The sequence below is a fragment of the Nesoenas mayeri genome (assembly GCF_963082525.1).
Source record: "Nesoenas mayeri genome assembly, chromosome: 2".
NCBI lineage: Eukaryota > Metazoa > Chordata > Aves > Columbiformes > Columbidae > Nesoenas > Nesoenas mayeri.
The window spans coordinates 136,489,434-136,510,492 of record NC_137543.1 but is presented as its reverse complement, the minus strand read 5'-3'; the positions used below and the strand labels follow the sequence as shown (position 1 = coordinate 136,510,492).

The 21,059-nt window shown below is 37.7% G+C and overlaps 1 protein-coding gene across 1 annotated transcript in view; it reads left to right on the top strand.

Annotated features, from left to right (window-relative positions):
- NXPH1 (neurexophilin 1) overlaps positions 1 to 21,059 on the top strand; it is a gene marked incomplete at both ends in the record, with an annotated part of 136,520 nt that overhangs the window by 55,114 nt on the left and 60,347 nt on the right. The window lies entirely within an intron of this gene.

Below are 21,059 nucleotides of genomic sequence, written 5' to 3'. Positions count from 1 at the left end.
AAGCAATTGCTGAGCTGGTGGAGCCTCTTCCACTTATGAAGAGTACTGCCTGATATATTCCCACTTGTCCTGCAGCAACAGCAGCACACAGCTTGTGTTTCTAGGGCTTTGCTGTTGACAAAGCAGGTAGAGTGGTAATGGCTTGTTTTGTCATTCCTGCCAGTCAATCTAAAGAAACGCTTACTTGACTTTTACCTAAAACAAGTGTATCTTTGACATAGTAACACATTTACTGATCTGAAAATGGAAATGTGTCCAAAATGCTATTGGTTCAGAGGATAATGCTCGCTCTTTGCAAGTATGCCTTGGAATTAGGACTGCTTTGGAACAAATACTGAAACGCTTGATGAGTAAAGCCTTTCTTTTACTATGTGTTTGTCATAATTCTGATAAAATCTTATATGGAACAAAACAGATAAAAATTTTCACAAGTCCTGTCTTGACACACCTGGAATGCAAGATTTCAGCCTTTCACTTTGGAACAATAATTTTTGCTCAGAAATTTATCTTCACGTATCAAATAAATGTATTTAAAATCCCATGGGTATTTGTATTTGAATACTGATTCATGAAGATATTGGGAAAAAAAATAAGTTATACTTGGGAAATTATTTTAAATTTTGACTTTCTTATATGAATTTGGGACAACAGAAAGTTTGAAATCTTGCAATATTTCCCAGGCTGTCAAATATAACTTACTATTTGCCAGACTTTATAGTGAAAACTTAAGCAAAAAACATTAAGTTTTTGTCTGGCAATTTAAGTATTTAATCCATTTGAAATGAAACCTGAGTCTAGTGAAGTGTGCAGGCAGCTGTGCTGGAGAAAATAGTTTGAAAAATATAACCCAACTATTTTTCACTTTTTTTTCTTGAGCAGCATTGGGGAGATAAATACAGTCAAAGGATGAACCAAGAAAAAGTGCAAGAAATCAGCCTTTAGGTTGATTGATGCCTCATAGAGAATAAATCACATTAAGTATTAAAAGTGAAGTTGATAATTTGGAACTGATTACAAAAAGCAGAAAACATTGTTGCTTGTGCTTCAGCAGTGATTTCTTGGGTGTTTTTTTTTTTTTTTTGGCAATGTATTTCATGTCCTTTAAAGGGGGTTGCATTTGAGTGGACATGCTTTTAGCTAAGCAGGATAGGGTTTGCCTCCTGTTTCTTGTTGGATTTCTGTGGCTTTCACCTGCAGGTGAGTATCAAGTGATTTGGGACTATCTCTTTTTCATCTCTTGTGCCACCTGAATTTTGGGTGTCATTTGCCCATTTTTGTTTGAATTCAACAAGGTTTGACAACAACAGTGATAATAGCCAGACTAGTAACCTTTTTCTTCCTTCAGGGCATGTTTGATTTTTTCCTGTTTCATCTGCTTCAATTTTATTGTGATAACTAGCAGATACTGTTTACTTTTTTTTTTTTTTTTTTTAATCTTCGGTGCTTTACAATGCCACTGCAATATTTAGAATAACTGGCGAGAACTTACTGGTAGTTAAACAAGACAGATGCTTAAAGTTCATTATCTTTGTAATCTTGTGCTTTTACAACTTAATTCTATATCACAGAGATTGTCCATTTCTAGTGGAAAATTCGGTGAATTTCATCACAGTCTGTATTTGGTCTCCTACAGTAATTTTGAAAATTGATACCCCGTGTGTTGAGAGATAGGGTTGACAAGGTCATTTTTTTTGTCTAATGCCTTTGAAATCCTCTCTCTTCCTTCTCTTCCTTCCTTCAGCTTTTGCCTAAATCTAGCAGGTAACAACTCAGTCTCCAAGGCAATTAAAGGTGCTTCTGGACCTGCATTTTTGAGCCCTGATCTAAATGAAGAAACACTAAATACAAAGCTCATACCAACAGCGGAGGCCAACAGGAAAAGGCATTGATTTAGCTGTCTTACCTGAAGGGTTGTCTGTTAGGTAAACTTTGAAGACTGAATATCACATATATGTCATCTTTTCTTCAAAACAGAACCTCCTTATAGATTCATTTACCGTCTATGAAACTTACCCAGACCATGGGAATCCAGGGTTCAGACTTTTGCTTACTTTCCTTCTTCAAACTTGCATCCTTCACCCTTCAGAAAGGGCCTGTTGCTGAAGTTTTGTCTTCAGTGTCTCCTCTGTTGTTGATTGTGATGTTGGTTTTGTACATCATATTCTGAGGATTCCAGCTTGCCTCTGCATTCTGTGTAGAGTCTGTGTTCCTTTGGACTGTGGTAGGACAATCAAAAAAGGAGACAGATGTTTAGACTCATGGTGGCTATTTCTCCTTGTAGACCTGCGATATTAGCAAAAAATTAGCAGAAGTAAATGAAACAGGAGTTCTTGACTTGTGGCTTAGTCTACAGTCCCTGGGCATGGAGGCTTCCTTTCCTTCCTTTCCTCCATAAACTGTTGTCACTAGCTTATTGCTCTGTTGTAAATATAATAACCCTCTGGAAGCCCTGGGAAACAGTTGAAAAAAATTAACAGGAGCTTATAGAAGAGAATGTTTTACTACTTCTCAAGAGAGGCAGACATAGTGATTTAGATACAGTATGAATAGCTGAGATAAGTGATGTTTCTCATTTGAAGTACCTGAACAGCTACAAGTGTTTTGTTAACTTGTACTATAAAGAAACCTGGCCGCTGGTAGCCAGGGAAAGTTTGGGAAAAGTTATATTTACCTTAGATAGAGAGTATAAATGTCACAGAGCGTGCTTTAATTTTGCTGTTGCCACTGCATAAAAACATTTATATTCAAGATCTGTTTTATTTCCTGCAGTTAGGATCATCCTTGAAAATATATTTGTTAGCATAACTCTGTGGTGCTATATGTCAGGTTTATTGATGATGAAGAAAGTGCCCTTGATATAGCATTTGTTCCAATTTCTTTAGGTATCAAATCAGTTTTGAACCTTATGTTCCAGATTTGACATAAATACATCTGCAGATATTATAGAAATGATCCTGAACTTATAGTTCCCAGGGGTTGTTTGTGATGGAGCTTATTTTACAAACAGTATTTGGCTATGAAGCATAATTTATTTTGTATAGCTAAGACTTCCATGCATCTTTCACTGTGTTATGCTATTCATTGATAGTGTGAAACATATTATTGATTGCTACAAGGTATTCTGGTAGAGTACTGTGCAACAACTGAAGTTTACAGATTTATTATAGTATCATGCAGTACATTTATTCTTGGCATAATATCTACTAATCTTATATTATTCAGAGGACAAACATTAGTTTATGAGTGTGAAACAGGATATTGCTTTAGAAGAATGCATATAAATCTTTCTATGGAAGATACTAGCTATTAGTATAAAAAGGATATTTTTTCATGCATTCTGGAGAAACAATATTTATCAAGGATTATTAAGATTGAAAAATCAGCCCTTCAGACTGATAGGAAGTAACAGATTGTGGATATACTTCCAAAGATCTTCAATCTTTGTAACATGTTCCAATAAACTGTGGTAGGATATACTGATACATTGTAGATGTTCTTCAGTTTGGGATACCTTTGAATTTTATTGATATGGCAAAACAAGACATGTTTAAAGAAAAATAATAATTCAAATTTTAAAATAGACTCATGGCATAGTAAAATGCTGTTCAGATTGCACATATTATAGAGTGACCTTCAGAGTCCTCTCAGTGGTTATAAAAGCCATAGGTCTAGAGAACGTGTCAAAATAAATGATATCCAATTTTAAATCTTTCATTGCCAACCATATTTTTCTACACTTTCTGCCTGTTCTTCAATAGAGAAAGTAAACTATTTATTGTAGGAAGATGAAACTTGCTCTCTTAGATCTACTGGAAGGAACAAGCCAATTTTGAAGACTGCTAATTAAAAACTAAATTTGCCAGCACTCTACTCCAGAACTGTATTACACAAAGATTCTTGGCACATTGAATATCTTTACATATGGTTTTGTTTTTTTTTACCTGTAATGCCACCACGAGACTTACTAGGTTATTTTCCATTAACAGATGAATCAAATTTGATCAGAGTAAAATGAAAGATTTTTGAAACTTAAAAAATATTATTGTGAAAGAATTGTTAGACATACAAACAAATGAAAAAGAGAATGGAGACCAGAACACCTTCTGTACATGACAATAAATGTACCTACCTGCCTTTACTGCCAACCAGAATAACAGAGCAAATTAACTTCGAGTGCTTGAAATCTTACGATGTGCTGTCTAGAAACAGTGATTTATGGATAAAGCGGTAAATAAATTTCTTATATACAAAGATGAGGTGCTTTCCCATTGTGACATTTCATGATAAGTTTGAAACTGATTTTGGCAATGATATGCTTATGAAGATCATAGCAATCTCATGCAAATATATACCCTGTATGTAACTAAAACAGAAAACTTGTCGTCTAGTATTTTAGGGATTTAGCATAATGTGTTTTGAAGTTTCAGCATATTATTACTGCAAACTATTTTTGTCTTCACAAGTTTTTCTTTAAAGCTTGTTAAAATGAAATCCTCTTTTCTTTCATGTCTAAAAATAAGTATAGGTAAACTCTGATTTTCTGAAGGTCGTGATGGATGACTGAAATCCTCATAAACCAGGGTTAGTTATAAGAAATTACAGACTTGATGCAATTTTGGGGTACAAGGATTGCTATGAATTTTGAATACCAAAGACGTTCAGGGCTTAGCTGTATTTCCTTCCTCTACATGAATACTAGTATTTATTCTTTATAAAGTGAAATTATTGTGCTTTGTCCAGTGCACTTGACTCTGACAATAACTATTATAAAGAAGACCCAAGCATTTCCATTCCCTCAGCAGCCATACAGTGCCTGAATAACAGCAAAATGTATGTGGCTTTACTGCATGTAGTGGTTAGGGAACAGTCAAGAGAAAGCTCATGTAGAGGATGGCAGTGAGGGTCGTGTGTACTCAGAGTGATGCTCTTAAGGTCTCTGTTTATCATTGCAGAGGGAATGAGGGCTTTAGGGACTGGGAGAAAATGTGGTGAATGCAGATCTACCAGTTAACCTCCTGACAGTGAGTGAGTATATAGGGAGCAGTTGCTATGGAGGATTTAATCATAAGCCTCCAAAAGAGTGTAGCAAGCATGTTGAAAGCAGGGTGAATTTTCTGGAAGAATTCACAGTCTAACAGAGGTGTTCAGAAACGATTATAAAACTAACATCATCCGACATGTTTGCCTGGCTTCTTCAGTAAATTACTGAATCAATAGATAAAGATGTGGCCATGCATGCTGCTGAAGTGCATTTCTGATAAGCATTTGGTGGTGTATCAGAAGTAAGCTGATCTGTAGTATCACAATGCACATCTTACATGCTCAAGTCAAAATGAAACATCTTACATTGGAGAAGTTGGGATGGGAAGGTACAAGAGGCAAGAAATTTTGGCAAATTGGATTCAGGTTGTGGTGGAGTCTATTTTATTATAAATATCATAATGTATACATACATAAAAACACTTTGAGAAAAATTTGATTTAAAATCAGTTTAGTAGAATGAGTATGTGCAGGGTGCCATTTATTTATGGAGTTTATACATAACGGTGAGCAGGAAAATGCTTGAGAATCTGAAGTGAATACATGTTGGCACATACATCTATGGTTAATCAGTGTCTTTGATTATGCAATAAATACTGGGTTACGGGAAAAAAACTTTGATCTTAATGAAATCAGTGGCTCCAAGACTGAACCTCAGACACAAATTCACATTCCTTCATTGGCAAACTATGACTAGGAAAGAATGTCTAAAACTTTTCTAACATTCTAACCAACTACTATATGGGCAAACACTCTCCTTAATCACTCAGGAGCAAGGCTGACAGGTACCCAGAATACAGGTTAAATTTTGGGTTGTAGATTTCTCCATGTATGAACAGAAGCAGCAGAAATTAAAAATGACTGGAAGGTAAGAAAACACAGGTTAAAAAGATTCAGAACACTAACAGTAAGAGTAAAAAAAAATGCAAGGAGCTTGAACAACAGTAGGGAGGAAGGAATCAGCAACTGCTGAAGAATGTTTTGAAGTCAGAAGTCAGATATGAAAATCTGGTAGGAAATTAAAGCTAGCCTGAAATACCAGATATGAACCATGTACTGATCTGGAGTGTTGTTCTCAATGTGGTTACTATTTTTCAGTACAGATAAAGAGGTAAGGAAAAATGGGGTTAACAAAGAGGAGATCTAGAAGTTTCTTGAATATTCAGCACTTTCTGGTTAAGCTATGCAACTGGGAAAAAAGAGGACTGGGTAAGACACCATTGGGAAAACTTTCTCATGTTATTACTTTTCAAGGGATTCAGCTATTGCTGCTTATGAAATTCTGAAAGTTATAGGAATCCCATGAAGCACATTTTAAAATCATATCTCAAATGATTTTTTTTTTTTTTGGGAGTTGATCAGTCAAGAGGAATTATAAGCTTCTGTTCAATAGTGACACCTTTTATGCTGCTGCAGAATATAGTGCCAAAAAGAAAGAGTGGATTGCCTAGCTTTATTTTTGATACCTATATCAGTTGTTTGGTGCTGGCACTTTGTGTTACCTAGGACTCCTTAAAGGGAAGGGAAGAGCAAGGGCTCACATACATGTCCTGACTGAGAATCTAAACCTCTTGGTCTATTGAGGACAGCCAGAAACAAACACAGATCCCCAGACAAACCTGAACATTTATTTACCCCTGTGTGGTTTTAAAATAAGCATCTGTGCATAGAAGATGAAGAAAAATTTTCACAGTGGAATTTTTTTCATTATTAGATTCTCTCCATGCAGCAGAAAGAATACCTGTTCCTTATGTCCAAGATATATCATGAGCCCTGTAGGTATAAATATATGTAGTGTTCATGATAAGAGAAAGGGATACTAAAGCTGTATATGAAATGCCTGAGATACTTGGAAATAAATTAAATTTAGTTCCCAGAACCAATAACCTGTGCAGTAATGCAAAAAGTAAAAGAAATACATTTCACTAAATATTGGTACTGTGAAGATTGCTTGTGAAGTGCTTTTTATAAACATAATGCAAAACAGGAAGGCACATCAACAGCTCCTTCTGAAAGGTTCATTCCTGCTAAGGAATAAGCAGAAACAGAGTGAGTGGAAGAAGCAGAAGAGAAATATTTCATTGCAGATACTTGGTTCAGTGTACGTGAACTGTGCAGATAATGCTCTGAACGGCAGAGCAAGATTCTGCATGGAAAAGAGCAGGAGTAGTGGAAATACCTCTTTGATGTTCAAGTGTTAATCTGGAATTGGGTTTGATTTGATGCTTGGAGTCACAAGACTAAGCCTATGATTTTCAGAATTGTAAAATCTATACTATTACTGGATTATAATAGAAGAAGCCAAACAAGTGGTTCTCTGCTCAGCTGTACATCAAAACAGTTTAGTTTATATTTTGCACTCCTTATATAAACTAGTGAGAGTTACAGGAAAACCAGGCCCTAGAAGAGGAATTTGTCATTGGACACCATTTTTGGATTTAGTTTCAAATCAGATAGCTAAAAGTAAGTGTCTGCATGTCAGCTGGGAGTCTAAGTTCCCAGCACAATCGAAAGGGCTTGATTCAGTTGCTGAAACATAGTTATGTAGTGCCATTTGAAATAGACTTCCCTGCTGTGAGCTGTTGATCCAGAAGGGTTTGGATTTCCCATGTGTCTTATGTCATGTTTACCACATTGGTGCATCTGGATAGCCAAAAGCACCAGCGTGGGATCCCTCCCACAGGAGAAAGTCCTCCACAAACTTCTCCAGTGTGAGTCATTCCCATGTGCTACAGTTCTTCATGAACTGCTCCAGTGTGGGTGCCTTTCATGGAGCATAGTCCTTCAGGAACAGACTGCTTCAGCATGGGTCCCTTATTGGGTCACAACTCCTGCCAGCAAACCTGATCCAGTGTGGACTCCTCTCTTCATGGGTCCACAGGTCCTGCCAGGAGCCTGCCCCAGTGTAGGCTTCTCCTTGGGCATCCACCTGCTCCAGTATGGGATCCTTCACAGGCTGCAGGTGGAGATTTGCTCCACTATGGACCTCCATGGACTACAGGGGACAGCCCACCTCACCATGGTCTTTGCCACAGGCTGCAGGGGAATCTCTGCTGCGGTGCCCGAAGCACCTTCTTCCCCTCGTTCTTCACTGATCTTGGTGTGTGCAGAGCTGTTTCTTTCTCCTCCTCTCTCCAGCTGCAGCTGTACAGTTTTTTTCCTCCCTTCTCTTAACTGTGTTATCCCAGAGGTGCTACCACTGTTGCTGATGGGCTCGGCCTTGGCCAGTGGCGAGTGTCTTGGAGCTGTCTGGCATTGTCTCTGTTGGATGTGGGGGAAACTTCTAGTAGCTTCTCACAGGAGTCACCCCTGTAGCTCCCCCTGCTACCAAAATCTTGCCACACAAACCCAATACACCAAGGAAACTTGGCTTAGAACTCGAGTGGGTTCAGATCTAGGTAATCAAAACTAGTCAGTGCAATACACCAGGATGTGAACACACTTAAAATTCTGGAGCTGTCCAATTCCTGACTCTATGACATTTTCTAACTGAAGAGCATTTGGAAGTGTATTTATAACAATAAAGGATAATGCTGATTTTTTTTAAAATTTGTGATGTTGTGATGCTGAGGTTGTAGCTCATGATTATGACATCACTATATTCAGCAGTCAGACTTTGCTCTGTGTGTGATATAAATAGAGAAGTTTGAAACTGTGTCTTAGTCAGTATCTTATACCAGGGTCTCATGATTATTTTGCATGTGTAGTAAAATTTGCTGCCTTGCCCCAGATCATCAGAGCTCCAAGACATATGCTGAAATAAATATTAGTACTGTGTTATCTAGAGTAATAAAAAAAAAAAAAAAGAAAATTTGATAGTTATAACCTTGCATGTGTTAAAAACCACAATGTTACATTTGCAATGAAGTTTTTGCTGATGTCAAGATACAGTATTTTAATGCTATCAAGCTTAAGGAATGTGCAAAGTACATCCTCTTATCTCTCATTGCTAGGAGAAATGGCACTGCTCTAAGATCTCGAAAGGTGATTGCAGGACATCAAGTACACAAATTAAAAGGTGGGAGACAGGCCAAGTTGAAAAATTTTCAGAGGTCCCTGCTGTCAGTACGCAACTTCCACATAAAGTTGAGAGAAATGAGATCTGGTGTTTTCTGTGGATATAAATCCAAATTTCATGTGATGAAAAGTTTATTTTTTCAGGCGGCGTTAGCAGCTTTCAGACCTTGGTTCAAGGAGAACTGAAATAATCTGTAAATTATGCTGTAGCTATTATGGCTATTTATTCATATGGTAAAAAGGAACATTATTCTGTCAGTAGATCACAGCATTCTAGAAGGGATAGAGAAGACCTTGAAAAAGTGAATATATTTTCAGGAAGGATATTTTCCTCTCCAAAATAATCAATTGGTTAATTAATGACCTATTTTAAAAAGTAGAAAGATTCTATAATATTGATTGTTTTCATAATTAAAACAAAGCTAATTCTAAATATCAACTACTTTAGTGCAAATGGCTTCATTAACATGCGGCAGAGAACATACGCCTACATTGTTGATACCATTTTTCTTGTTTAATCCATGGCAGCTATGCAAACTGGCAGCACTTAACATGATTATGTCAAGATCTCACACAAGTTAGCTCACAGCCAAGGGCTGACATGTAGAGTAAATATGCCCGGGCTAATTATGTTGATGTCAAAAAGTTACCTTTCTTTGTGCATCATAAATGTTTCACATAGATTAAAGCATGTTTGTGTACTGCGAATTTTACCTGAAAGATTGCACCAAAAGGTCAGCAATCTTTGATGCAATTTAATTACAATATTGTTGATTATGCATGCCTTGTAATCTGATACTCTGATCAAAGTCAAGTGTGGAATTCAGGAAAAAAAGTATGTATTATGACTTTTAATCATCATTTCTGCTCAGTGATTATGCCTGGGAGGAATAGTACAGTCTGCATGTTAACCTTTGAAATGAATGCTTTGACTACATCCATTGTAGTTCATTTTTAGCACTTCCCAAACTGAAAGCCTTATTTTACTATTTTCTCTGAGATGTTATGCAGTCCATGGCATGAACATGTAAGAAGGAACAGAGATACCAGAGAGGCTCCTACAGATTCCAGGTTTGAACATTTTACATGTTGTTGTAGTCAAAAAATGTCCAGGGCTTCCAGCTCTCCATTCTGATTTCATATTATTACCTAATGGCCTTCAGTTGTCTGGTTTGCTTCAACCTTCTTCAAAATCGAACAGATTTTTGGCTCACTTTCCCAGAAGGACCATCCGTGGGCAAGATAATTCATAACCTTTTCATCGTCTTCTATTATCAGGATGGCTGCTAGTTTATGCAAATTATAATAGTGAGAAGAATTGATGTGAAAATACACCAAATGTCCCACAAATTTTTTTGATAATATTTTCATTGTGAGGTAGAAATAGTTTCTGTAGGTTCATACAGTGCAAAATTGCTTATTTAACCCCTTTTTTCTTCCTGTTTGTTCCTAGTGCAGGCACAGTACTAGTTTCTTCTAGGAAAACATCTGTCAGAGGCTGGTGATAAGCATGCTGTCTGTATCCTGTGCTTTTATTTTTTCTATGCAGCAAGGAAAGGCATGCACATACCTGTCAACTGGTGTGCACACCTTGAATATATGCAAGATAACTGTTATTCTGGAAATAGAAACCACTCTTTTTTCCAGTGTAAGATTATCAGAACAGATTAATGATATTTTTCTTTCCATGACTGAGAAACCAACTTTTTATCCTATTTTGATGAACAAATATGTTGTGGCACAGCTGAATTCTTTAATCCCTTTTTCCTTTCCTCTCCATCCAAGTACATTTCCCCAGTAATGACAGTTCACAGAAAAACTCTCCAGAGGGATATAAAATCTTGGTATCTGTATTTCTTTTTGGAAACAAGTATTCTGAAAAGCTATTCTTGTTGCCTAATGAACCAGAACCCCAAACCTTGGATTTCATAATGGTTATGATTCTTTAACCCGCTAGAGTCTCTCATCAAAATGTGGTCTCATTAGGTGAAAGAGACGCTGTGCACCACTCCATTAAAATATGTTAAGCTAACTTGTTGTCTGACATGAGATGAAATGAAATATAATTATTTCACATCTGTTCCTAGTGGACTGTAGTATACAACACAAGCTGTAAAAAATATGTAAGACAGTTTGGTATGCTTAGTTCTGGAGGTCCAAATCTGAATACGTATGTAAAGTAAGGAGTCCAGAGAGGCATGCTTTTCCTTTGGGTGAGAAAACCGGAAGCATTATGTTGCGGTCCAGATGCAGCCAGTGACTTCTGTTGCTTAAAAAGTAACTAACTAACTAACTAACTAACTAACTAACTAACTAACTAACTAACTAACTAACTAAATCACTGCAGCTTTCATTATTCCCGGTGTTGGCACATGTGTCCAGGAGGTTAGGAAGCAAGGAACCTTTCTTCACATACATATCCCATTTTACAGACCGTGGGTATGAGTGCAGGCTCCAGGTTCTTCCACATGAAGAGACTGTTCCTTGCTAGTGACAATTTGGAGATCTACAGAATGATTCTTGTGCTTTTGCAAATAGAAAGATTTGGTGACCTGCAACATACTTTTAGACAGGAAACAATGCATTTGTCCCAAGAAAGCTATAATAAAATTTAAAGATTGGAAAGGGGAAGAAAATACTTGCAGTAGAGTGGCTGAGGTCCTTTGGGAATCCGTTATCGAGGGAAAATCCAATAAAGATCAGATTTACAAACAGGAAGTCAAGGCTTTGAGTATGCAATTAAGTACCTAATTTCAATGCAGAATTTCTGTAACTGGGACATATAAACTTAACTCATAAGTGGGTGTTCAGCTAGCTATTTACATATAAGCTATATGAATATATATTTGTAGTACCTGCATATGCAAATAAAGCTTATTGTTGTAGACCCCTATTTCATGCAAATGCAGCTTTGGATTTCTATAATGTGCTAGAACTCAAAATATTCCTCCTTGATTTATCTGACAATTCTCTGAAAAGATATCTTTTAAATTACTCAGTGGATTTCTAGATATACTAATGATAGTTGTTGAAAGGGCATGATAGGATGAGATTTTTTATATCCAGCTGCATTCTTACCTCACTTGGGAAGGTGATATCTAAGCATTGTACACCATTATTATAATTTTTTATTGAAGCCCTCTGTAGTTGTAAATCAGTAAGTTGGTTTTATTGTCCTGTGTTATGTTGTGCATACTATCGGCACGGTAGGTAAAATCATGACAGCACAGGAGAAAAAATGAGAATTGGCATGGTGTGTGATAGTAAACCATCTCCTTTGGACTGCTTCCTGTCAGAAGTCAGGAAAACATGCTGGACTTCTCTGTCAAGGGTGTTCATATTGACCCAGACATCATATGGGTCACTGAATACTTAAATAATTCTTGAATATTTCAGCACATTTAATTCCTCAAATGTCACTTTAAACATCATGCACAAGGTTGATGCAGCTGCATAGTGAGTTATTGTTTTTTGCTCACTCCAAGAGTTAATTTGACTCTTCCTGTGACTGAGAACAGTACTCCTGTTTGGCTTAAACTCAAAGATTTGCAGTAAAAAGAGCAAACTGGAGAAAGAATAATGATTTGTAGGAAGCTATAGGAGGTCTGAGTCCCAAATCCAAATGTGACATTGCTTACAATTACATAAATAGTGTTCCTGTGCATTTATCCCAGCTATAGCCGATAGCTAATAACAAATTATAGAGGCCCAATGTGATTAACACACAGAGGTTTCTATACAGGACTTTGTGTGAATAAAAATGACTATTATTATTCCTTTCTCTATCCAAAGAAAAGAATCAATTGAATTCTTGTGGAGAATATAATTTTCTTCTATTTAGTTTTAAATAGCATTAGCACAGCAATCAGATTTTGAGGTGAAAGATAAATACTTCTGGACCTGGGTCTGAAAATGTACAAAACATTAGACAATAAAGAGAACAACTCCCTTGCCTTTGTATTTCAAAGGGCATTAGCATTTTGCTGTATAGGCGGATAGCTTCTCAAACTGTTTTGCTTCTGAGTGACCTATTCTTTTATTTTTAAACTGTGTTAAATGACCTCTGAATGTTTACCGAAAAAAAAAAAAGGAGAAAAAAAAGAGAAAAAAAGATTTTAAGATTAAGATTTTATCATTATTTTAAAGACGCTTCGATATCACAGTATAATAACTACCAATTGATGATTGCTTCTGATGGTGCTGTAGCTTCCACAGTTGGAATTTCAGGGATTATTGTAGATGCGTAACAGTATGAAGAAAACAGTCTAGCTCTGTCAGAGAAAAAGGATATGTAATAGCATTAATCCTTAAACTACATTTGAAAATACACAGGGAGACCAGTGTCCTATAATTATAAAAGGCAGCAGTAACATTGTGACAAAGACAATCCCATGGGGTCATCTTCAGGGCTTAGAAAAAAGGAAACCAAATAAATATGGTTAACAATCCAGTTCTCAGCAGTGGAGGAAATGTCTGCCTGTGTGCAGGTTGGCAGGGGAGGGGCAGTGAGAGCAGGTGGGGAGAGCATCGAGGGGCACCTGTGGATGAAATGGTGGCGAGTAACAAAGGGAGAGGATGGGCAATAAAGGAAGAAGATGGGTGGTAATGGAAGAGAATGGGTAATAAATGGAAAGAATGGATAACAAAGGGAGAGGATAGATAACAAAGGGAGAGGATAGATAACAAAGGGAGAAGATCGGAACTTCTGCACATGGGCACTGGCTACAGTGGACACACGTGCTGCACCACTGTAATTTTTGGACTCCTAATGCTGTGTTGTAGACTTCATTCGTCTCATTTTGTAGATGGAAGAAAGATTTTCTTTTCAATAAGAACATGCTGCAGAAGCCAAGGTGAGATCATGGCTTCTGGTTCACAATTTCTGTTTTCTAGCATTGAAGGTTATCTTGTTTCTTGTACTAGTTCAGAACATGTATACAGTACCTCACATGTTAAGTGGCTTTAATTATCCTCTAAAAAGAGAGTGATTGGAAATAAAACAAGTAGGGTTAAATCTTTGGGCTGCTACTCCAGTTTCACTGGTCTTTCACTGGGTAGATTCCTCTGACTGCAGTAAGAATTTGCCTGAGGAAAAAAAAATAAAAAAGGAATAAGAGCCTTTGGTTATAGCTGTAATTACAGAAGAGAACTACAGGAGAAATCAATGTCACATTCATTTAAATTTGCCATATTGGAGCATGCCGTTGGCCTCACTAAACCAGTGTCCCGCCTCTGTTAATTGTGAAGATCTGAGATGATCTTGCTGATTTTTTTGCTGTCACCTTACAGGTGGATTGCTACAGTTCCAAGTAACTGCAAGATGTGGCAGCAGCTGCTGCTGTTTTTGATAAATGATGCGTCCAGTTTGACTAGGACACACTGACGTGCCTAAGAGGATTTAAAGGCAAAGCCCTAGACAGAGTGATGTACGAAGGACTCACCCTGCCTGGTTGTGAATGGTTGTGTTAGGCTGTGCTATGATACATTCACAATAATGTGCTACTGAAGGCAACACTGCATACTTTGAAATGTCTGGGTAAATGCTGTATAGCTCCACCACTCCTCAAGAAGACCTTAGGGCAATATCTCATGTGCTTCCCTCCCGTTCTGGGGAAAACATGAGTTTTTTTCTGTTTCTTAGGGAAAAGCTTGCTCCCAGTGATGTGGCTATTTCGGGCTGGGCTCCTCGCCTTCTCTCTAGCTCTTTGCTTACTGGCGAGACCTGGGTTTGTTGTCTTTGCTCTTCTTACAAGTCAGGTTAAATACAAGGAAGCCTCCCTCTCTTCTTTATTGCCCCATGTATACAGAGCTGTATTGTATCGTCTCACTGGGATCCTTCCTCCAACATTCAGACTTTGTTATGGGCTCTTGTTTCCTTTCCTGTCACTTGCAAGAATTTTTTTTTTCCTCTGTTTTTACAGTTTCGGATCTGAGAGGAGAAAGCTCAGTCAAACATTCAAATAAAAACACAGTGAAAATGAAAAAAGAAACCACACACAGAGCCCAAGGATGTGCACTCTTTTGGTTGTAATATACTTGAAAAGCCTTTATACTTCTGTGCAAGGGGGAATGATTGCTTTTGAAGGTGTATTCAAGGATATTCACAAAAATGCTTTGTGAATATCAGTGGATGAAGACTCACATTTATAGCAGTCAATGACAGAAAAAAAACTCAATGCAGAGGCAACTTTTCAGCTTAAATGAGTTATGAAAATGCAGTGTAGTATAAAAACATACTGTCACTATCTGATTCTGAGGATAAGCAGGGAGGAAGCAGCTAGCAACACTGAAAAGGCAAGTGTTAGGATTAACAATTAGAAAAGAAGACTATGCAATTTTGCTAGAATACTCAACAGGCTAGTTTGTTTGCACTCAGTAAAGCAAAACCTTTTTGCAGATGTCACATTGTTTTTAGCTGACATTTTGAAGTATGCGTCTATGATAAACATGTAGGGGAGATAACCTGTATTGAGATGACAGGAGATATGATTAGATCATGAGAAATCCAGATCTCTCAGCAGAGAGATGATATTCAGAACAGACTAAGATGCAACTAGACAGGTTGTGAAGAGATTAAGGTTTGCATGACACAAAGCTGTGAGCTGGTTGCACAGCATGATACGGGCATATAAAGCAGGCTTTCCTCCCTCCTTCCAGGAACCTTCAAATCACTCACCCTGAAAGGAGGTGATTGCTGAGAATTTAGGCAGGGTGCCTTGCATGCCTACGAGGTCGCGGCTGACATGTGGCAGAGCAGAGCACCAATGTTACAGCACAGGGTGGCAGAGTGAGACCCAGCAGGCTGCAGAAAAAGAAGTTACAGTGTGCACCTAAAAATCATAAACACTCAGGACATTCTATTCTGTTGGTAGAAAATGATCTGGCTTGTAGACGGATTTACAGCATTTGCCTTGGAGGCACGACAAAACATGCTCAATTGTACCCTTTTGTACACAGTTGCTGGGACTGTAGCCTTCACCATGACCTGTCATGCAAGGTACCAAAATGTTCGTTGTCAGTATTTCTGTATCTTCCTGAATTTAAACATTTTGTAATATTTCCCTGCCTTGTTTCTTTCAATCACACTATATTGGCTGTTTATAAATCGGATTAAAAATATTCATTGATACTCTTTCTCTTCAGAAAAAAAAAAAAAAAAAAGAAGTTCTGCAGTCTGTCCATCTATGGTTTGTATGCCATCTTTACTTGACTGAAATTTCAAACTTATGTTAATTTTGTGCAGAAGCAGTTTGACGGGGACTTGGGATTTTTATTTACTTATTTTTCAAGCGGTATAACTGTTTTCAACAAAAAAATTCCCAAGTTTCCATCACTACTTAAATCTTATTGCTCAAGTCCAAAATGCCTGCAAGAGAAAATATATTGCATTCAGTAGAATTAAACATACTTCATATAGTTAGAACTAGTATATTATCAGATGATATATTTATAATCATGGCAATCACTTCTCCCTGAAATTATTAGGCCAAATTGCATTTTAAATTTAGGGTCCTTTGTTATATTTGGGCTGTCATGACTCTTCACTGCCATCTCCAGATGTCTCAATAATTGGAAATAGAGTAGGGATTTCACATCATTCCTACCGGGGACAGAGATGAAAGGATCAAGGCTGAAGGGATAACACATGAAAAGAAGCAGAAGGAATTATTATTGCCAAGTCCAACAAGCGTTCAGAGCAGAGTGTCACAATGGATTGACTTCAATAAAAAAAATTGCCCTAATAACAACTGAGTTAAATGTATGAGTAAGGACTTCAGAAATTGGACTATTGTTTGATATTTCCACAATCACTTTGCATGTCAGTCAGCATTAGTGACTGTCTGGGAAGCTGACACTGTCCGAAATAGTTTGGTTGTCAAGTATTGGCAATGGTCTGATTATCCTTGTTTCAAAGGAACATTTGGGGTGTAGATTACTGTCCTTATCCTTGGCTTGTTGACTGCTAGGTCCTACTATTTCTCACACTTGTTGCAATCCATTTTGAAGTCTGCTTTACATATGAATACTTTGTGGTAGTGTCGCCTTCCCTAACAGCACTTCAGCATACTCCATCCTCATTCATAACTTATTTAATGATGAATGGAAAACATCAGTAGTACTGAATGTAGCCTTTGAATATATTTTTGTAGATCTAACAGCATGTTTGGCTTCTACTATAACTGATAGAGTCTGAAATTATTGAAAACTCACTCTTGAATATTATTAGTTTCTTAACTGAAGTTAATTCTTTATAAGCTGCACACCAGGAGCAGGCAAGTCAGTAGGGTGTATGGAAAATTTTGCTTTTTATTAGTGTGACTATGAAACTATAGGGTCTCTATTCTAGTGCAGTTGTGTTCTGATAAGTGACAATGCAAAATATTATTTTCATAAACATGCTCCCGCTGTGCATGAGCTATAGGTTTATTTATAATAATGACATTAAAAGAAGGAAATTTCTCTTAATGGCAAAAGGGAGGGCTTGAAATAGGACAAGTGATATATAATTCCCTGGCACTGAGGTTTCCTTAAGCTTTGAATCAAGTTTGCCAAAGTGTTAGCAGCTAACTAATTTTCTGAACCTTGGCTGTGGATGATTTTAATCCATTTTTCTACCCAGCACTGCAGCAACCTTTCTTTACATCAGAGCCCACATAAGACTTCAGCTTCCTAACCTGCTCTGGATCAAGAGGTGGACCCAGAGGGTTGAGAGGTAGCCGTGCCCTCCCACTACTACTCTTTGCAGCAGCATTTTTTGAACTTTTCTGCTTTACACATGACTGTTAGGTGGAGGCAGCATCCACACTTGCCCTTATCACTAGGTATGAATAATAGAATAATCTTTCTGGTTTGCAGGAGCTCTTGTGCCATCCCTCTGGTAAAGAACTGTGTCTGGACAGAAGGGATATGACCAAAGCCCAGCTAAAGGCTGGTGCTACAACTGACGCTTAGGTCTGGGAGCAGTGAGGAGCGCTAAAGCAAGACCAGACCTTTTGCTTCAGGCCCTCAGATCAAAGAATTGCAAAGGGAAATGAGATGCACTTTTGTTGTCATATCACAATTTTTCATGGAGCTCACTGTGATGGAGCACTTAAGATGCCGTCCTGAAACAGAGTAATGTTAGTAAGCCCCGAATCAGTGCATTAGCTGTGGAAATGAGAGAGCTCTGCCGCCAAAGATCTTTGCTGTTGAACTTTGAAGAAGCAACAGGGAATATAGTGCCCAGCCACCTAGTAATTTAACTCCGAATCACAGTACATCTGTCAGCAGCTGATTCCTGTTAGTGGCAGGAATCAAGAAAAATAGAAACACTACCTATCAACAAAACACACTGTTCAAAATAGAAACACTGCCTGTCATCAAAACACACTGTTCAGAGCAGACCACCTTATGAATCTAGCCATAAGCACCATTCCCTCCCTTGTAGCAGACTTAATTACGTGGGACAAAAAGTACAGTTGGATAATTAGGCAAACCATAAAATAAAGTGTCATGTGTGCCTTCCTGTTCTTGTTCCTGTGCCAAACGGGTCAGTTCACAGATGTGAAAGGTCTTTTCATAAGATACTTATAATCTGTTTCCTTTTCTGGACACCATCACATTCTTGTTTTAATTGATGCTATTTGAACTATAAGCAGACATTAATTAGGCAATGATTTAAAACCTGAAGGAATTAGGTGCCCAAATACAAACCTGTGTCATAGAAAACATCTTTCTTCTAGATGGGTTTAATATATCACAGCTCATATTTCACCACTGCATTGAATAATTTTTTCTGGGTAATTGATAGAGAAAGAAGAGAAGGACAGCTGGAGTATCTAACAATATGTCCAAGGAGACATTTTTCTGGGGAAAGGTTTAGAGAAAGAAGCATCAGTCATACCTGCTATGATTCAGGTTATATAGGCACTCAGACATATAAGCAGCCAGCTTTGACACGTAACAGTAAGGTACACATATGTAAATTGTGATGTATTTATATAGGAACTTTATTTAAAAAATGTCTGATTTATTTCTTAAGAATCAAGCACTTTGACAGGCTCCCTCACATCCTTTCTTTTACAGTACTGCCATGTTTTTCTGCTGATATTGCAACACTTACACTGAATTTCTCAGCTCTTCAACACAGTTTGGGAAAGCTTGCAAAACACAGGAGAAGAAACAGAGTAGCATGGACTCCTGATTTCCGCTTTTCTCTGTCTGTATTTTTATACGTCTCTCTTCCATTAACACCTTTTAATCTTCTTTTCTGGAGGAAGTGATGGGACTTGAATATTATACACAAGCCCTGATTCAACTGAAAGGACTGTAACGAAACCTGGACATCTATTGGCAACCTTACATCCTAGTCACATTTTATATGTTGCATCCATATGGGTCAGAGCAGGAAAGCTGTTACCTTTTCAAATTGTGCTTTAAAGGTTTCTATACTATTTCAGACATTGTCAGATACCATTTTGGTTTAGCTCACATAAAAGGTAGACTCTCAGTAAAGCTGTAACTTTGAATGTAATTAGTGGAGACAAAATTTCAACAGATTTCAATAGCTTCTTGGTAGTTTGTTTCTTTAACAGTGTTTTTTTTTTTTTTTTTTTTTTTTCTGCTTGTCTAGCACGTTGACAAAACCAGAGTGGATTCTGGCATGATAAAAATAACTTTTTCTTTGTCTTTGAAAGTTCAGACAAAATCTGAGATGGGTGTCCTTGAGTAAAGCAGTATAAGAACTAAGAGAAAGTTTAATGAGCAAATGAGTTGGAATATGTTTTTCTAATTTCCTTGGCATTTCACAATACGCCAGAAGGAGTGGGGATGGACCTATGTTCCTCAGGTGCACTTTATGGAGGTGCTTTAGCAAAGGACACTAAAGCACCCATCTTTCAGTATATTATCTCCCTCCTTTCCCTGATACAACTGCCACAATTATGAAAGTCACGTACCTACATTTAAGATGTTATTCCAGTGTTACTTATTTTCTCACAGACGACAGATGAACTCTTCTGTGTTTGATACCTGCCAGATCTAGCTTAGAGATTTTTAAATGGAATCAAAAGTGACTGTGCTTTCATTGATATTTATGGTGCACATTTGAGAAGCAGGAAAGAAGATAGAAAAACACAGTGAAAAATAAGTGTGCTTTTAATAGCTATTTTTTTTTATGTTACAGGGTATGTTTAGTAAATAGTATAAGTGAAGATGTGACTCATTTTTTAAAATCTGAAATTTGTATTATTTGCTACAGTTGTAGGTAGTGACTGAGATAAATACTGCTTGGAACAGCACCAAAGAAACTGGTGTATTTACAGCATGGAGTTGTTCTGAGGACACTGCTGCAGGACAAGCTTTACATATGCATATCACTGAAAATAGCAATTCAGAACCTGTGATTGCTGGTTAAGTATGATGGAATAGTAAAATGGACAAAAAGAAGGAAAAAAAAAATAAAAAGAAAGAGAATGTGATTGCTTGGAAGCACCTTTGCTTGCTAATGGCTTGCAGTCACTGAGGAAAGAGGATCACAAGAGCTTCCTATCCCAAGGGCCCTGCAAGCTTGGGGTGGAGGGAAAGGCAGGGCAGAGCCCAGGTACCATGCAAGCCCTGCTGTCTACCTGAGTGAGCAGCCCTGGAGGAAGGGTAAGCATCCCCCAATGAGCATCACAGGATGCTGGGAGACTGGCCTTGTCAGTGCATCTCCTGGGCTGGGCCACCTTCTGTGAGAAACTTGGCTAAAATGGCTGAAATTACGTCAATCTCTCATTTTCCACATGTTTCAGTTCTACCTGGGAATTTACTTAGTTATTTTAGCTGCATTTCCAACAGAGAGGGAGGATACACTCTCACTGCTTGAACACAGGAGGTAGGAAAGGGGCTGAACACCTCTCCCCTCCGTAAGTCTCTGGGCAGTTTTCTTAATCTCACAATGCTTGCTGTATTTCAGCAATCTGTTTGCAACAGACCTATTTGGTAGTGGGGAGGGCCAGCTCTCTCTTGATCTGCAAAAACAT